Raw genomic sequence first — 4,508 nt, forward strand, 5'->3', positions numbered from 1 at the left:
AAAGAGGCCTGTCATTTTCATCATAGGTACACTTCAACTATGACAGACAAAATGAGAGAAAATGAATTTAATGAATTTATTTGCAAATTATGGTGGAAAATAAGTATTTGGTCAATAATAAAAGTTAATCTCAATACTTTGTTATATACCCTTTGTTGGCAATGACAGAGGTCAAACGTTTTCTGTAAGTCTTCACATGGTCTCTATTGCATTCCACACCGCCCTTTCCCACCTGGACAAAAGGAACAGCTACTGTATACTGAGATCATGTGAAAGATTACGTGACACTTAGATAGCACACAGGTGGACTTTATTTAACTAATTCTGTGACTTCTGAAGGTAATTGGTTGCACCAGATCTTATTTAGGGGCTTCATAGCAAAGGGGGTGAATACATATGCATGCACCACTTTTCTGTTTTACCAAAAAAGTAATTTTTTTCATGCCCATTACATGAAATCCAAATAAAAATCTATTTCAAATACAGGTTGTAATGCAACAAAATAAGAAAAACGCCAAGGGGGATGAATACTTTTGCAAGGCAATGTAGTTAGTTCCCTCAAATGTAAGCCTAACACCCCAACAGACGGACTTGCTTAAGCTTTCTTTCTCTGAGGGGACACGTGATCTGTCAACAAAAAAGGATAGAAAAAGAAAGCTGAATGATTCACTCGTTATGGATGTGAACAGTATTATAGTGTTCATTATGTTGGAGCTCGCCACAGTCCACACACACAAACATTGACATTAAATTCCTTGGTGAACATGAGCCTGGCACATCAAATCCCATTCCATTTGTTTAAATAACCACAATTCCATGAACTGTATTGCCCTTGAGGCACCAGCCGGTGGATATAGGACACATCTCACCACAGGTGGCCCAGATAGACTGCTTGTGCTGTCCCTGCCCATGTTTAAATTGGACCTTCACGAAGGGCACTCAGACACACTATACAGCTGGACCTATGTCCATACCATTACAGATCACAGAAATGAGATCTGACTCATGTGACCACACAGGGGCCAGCAAGTTTGATGGCTATTCAGCCTGGTCACACCAGATCCAGTGCAGTATTCGACATTCATCCTGGTCCACATAATGTTGGGAGATGCCTTCAATACCGGGCCACTAGGGGCAATGGTGAGCACTATTACCATCAAGTGGGCATTGTGGATGGGGATGGACGTAAGCCATGAGCTCCGGCTCCAAGGATTGCAGGTTCAATCCCAGTGCTAGGCACTCTTTTCTTCTATTTATTTTATTCCCAAACCTTAACCCTTAACCAATCGGAATCAATGCCTAAACTTAACCGTCAAACTCTTAATTAAGTTTATCTCCCATTTGGACCATGGTCGAATACCGTGTCAGTCCGTGAGATATTGTTGGGGTATTTGGACGTAAGAAAGTTTGGTAACGGGGTAGATGGTATGATGGCATGTCTGGACTGTAAGTGGAATACATTCATCATACATGAGATGGAAATGTAAATATCTAGGGGGTGGGTTGTTGGTTGGTTATTTGTGTGTAAATGTATGAGCTTGTTGTGAAAAAAATAAAAAATCTTCTCGGGAACGATTCTATTCTATTATTTTATATTCCATTCCATTCCCCTCTTGTTCATACTGTCTCTCACTCACATGCTGCTGAGATGCTGCCTGGTGCAAGTGTCTTTGATAAGTCCCAAGCACAATTGTATCAGAAAGTGGTCTTGCATCAAAGTGGACAAGCTAACTCTTCCTGGCTTATGCCTTGCAAGTCTGTTTTTTACCAATACAAAGGTCTGACTGTCTTCTGATGGCAGACAAAGTCCAGACTAAGCCGAAAACTAAACAGCAGAAGTGACTGGGGTGTCCTGTCCTAATAGTATTTTCATGGTAGAGTTAGGAGATTTTTCAAACAGGGCAGGGAGTGAGTAAAAGCCATACTGTCTTACATCTGTTTTTGCATATTAAACAAGATCTCAGGCAGCCATTGATCTGAGTCAACAGAGCTGATCGCTTGCTGATTCTGAAATGTACCTGACCAGAGTGACCTCTTTCAGAGAGAGACAGACACAGAGAAACACTCAGTCCTTTGGCATTATGTCCCTATTGCTCTCTCTCTCTCGCTCACACTCTCCCTCTCTCTCTTTCTCACTCTCTCTCTCGCTCACACTCTCCCTCTCTCTATTTCTCACTCGCTCTCTCGCACTGGATGCAATTCAGACCAATTTACTTATTTTTTAGGCGTGTAATCTCAAAGTTAAAGTTATCCTCCAAAGAGGGGCTAATGAAGGTGAGTTCAAAAGAAAAACTTAGCATAACTCAGTGTGACTACATAGCTGCATGATCTAACCCATATGAAGCCTAGCTCTCCTCAGAGAGAACGGTTGTGTAAGTTCTTCCTGGCCTGTCATACAGGTTTATATCAGATCAGGGATCCGACTGTCTCTACTGACTCTCTTGTGCTGCTGCAGCTTGCCTCATGTGACAGAATTCCTGAAGAGTGAGAGTTCCGAGAGGACAGCCAATCAGGCGAGGAGGGCCTTGACCCAACCGACCAATGGGGTCTGGACAGACTAGTGTTTACATCCTGAGAGGGATATCAAATTATAGCCTGTCCCTGGCTTCAAACGAGGGGAAAATCATACTGTGGTCATTCACCCTGGTTAGATCTGCATGCCTTTCATTCAGAATAAGGAAATAACCTTTGTTTGCGGAAACATTTTTGATGTGTGAAAAATAAAAACTGGTTTGCTTAACAAGATGTCTGTGTGCTCTCAGAAGTATATAGTACTTCGAATTCATACACAAAACAATCCCCTATTTTCATTCTGATAAAGGGACACACACACGCATCTGTTTTCTTATAAGCCAACATTAACATGTGATGTTGTTCTACTAACGATGGCTGCTGGGACCCCACCAGAACATATAGTAAAACCTGAAGTTCTAGCAACATTCTGTTTTTTGGTCTATGAAATAGGTTAGGAAGAGCATTTAAAGTAATAAGCAAATCTCTTCAGTCACTGCCTCCTGTGTGAGGTCCTCCTTTGCATGGGGCGGAAGGGTAGCCTAGTGGTTAGAGTGTTGGACTAGTAACTGGAGGGGTGCAAGTTCAAATCCCTGAGCTGACAAGGTTGTGCTGCCTCTGAACAGGCTGTCATTGAAAATAAGAATTTGTTCTTGGCCTAGTTAAATAAAGGTAAAATAGCACTGTGGTCCAGGATGGAGCCCTGTTCTTCTGAATCAGGGGCTTGAAGGGCCTAATTTATTTCTGACTGATTTCCTTACATAAACAGTAACTTAGTATTGCAGAAATGCAACATTATATTTTTGTTCAGTTTAATTAAAGTCAGCATCACAGGACAGACATATCAGAAGGAAACCTTTGATGTAAACAGAGAAGATAGCATGATGTGCCTATTTTTTATTTAAATAGGCAAGAGAAATCGTTAAGCAAAATTTCTTATTTTCAATGACAAAGTGCCTTGTTCAGGGGCAGAACGACATATTTTTACCTTGTCAGCTCAGGGTTTTGATCTGGCAAACTTTTGGTTACTTGTCCAACACTATAACCACTAGGCTACCTGTCGCCCCTCTAATTTTGATTTATATGCACTTAGCCAGTTTGAGCTTTACAACAGGGGGAGGAAAACAAAAAAGGCTTGATTAGTATAGGCCTACCAAACCTCCTTATCAATCAAAACGTCATAAGAGCATAGTGTGAAAACCACCAAACTTCTGAACAGTTCTAAATTGTCTTTACTCTTGTATGCTTCCTGTGTATGCTCAAAATCAATAGAGGTCTTCGGCGTGGGGGAAGCATTTCTGCTTTTCCGTGGAGTCCAACTGTGTGCTCACGTCCTACTTTGTCTTCAGATGTTTATATCGGCGCCTGCCGGTGCAAGGTCGGATACAGTTTCGACGTAAAACACGTGTGTATTCCTCCTTGGTAAAGACTTTCAGGTGGATTCCAGCTCGAAAATTGAAAACACCTGTCCCAATAAATATCCCATCAAACAGGAAATCGTCGTTTTTATTTTCCAGATTAATGTAACAAGTTGATGAAAATAACTATTGTATTAATCGCACAGTAAAGTACTGAAAACTATGGTGAAATGGTAATAATCCATAGTTAGGTCATGCGGTTATTTTGTCAGTTCATTCAATGAAACAGACGGGGGCGGCATTGCCTTGCGGAAGTTAACTGTAGGAAGGGTGCTGCCAAGAGCTTTTTCTTTCTGTTAAATTTCGATCCAATGAAGTTGTCCTTGAATAATGATTGATTGGGATTAACATTAATGTTACAAACATTTGAATAAATAAATACAGTTTGGGTACCTCATTGCCTAAATTAAATTATTCCAATTATTTTACTATAAATAAAACCACTTTTTTAGACAAAATTATTATTATTATTAAAGTATTTTCTTATATTTTGAGGAAATGTGGACATTAAAGAACCAGACATAGGCCTATATCATAATATTGTCTATTTGTGGCACTTGTGGCACACCCACTTTCTTT

This window comes from Oncorhynchus mykiss, chromosome 11, assembly GCF_057628025.1.
Source record: "Oncorhynchus mykiss isolate SJ-2025 chromosome 11, ASM5762802v1, whole genome shotgun sequence".
Taxonomy (NCBI): domain Eukaryota; kingdom Metazoa; phylum Chordata; class Actinopteri; order Salmoniformes; family Salmonidae; genus Oncorhynchus; species Oncorhynchus mykiss.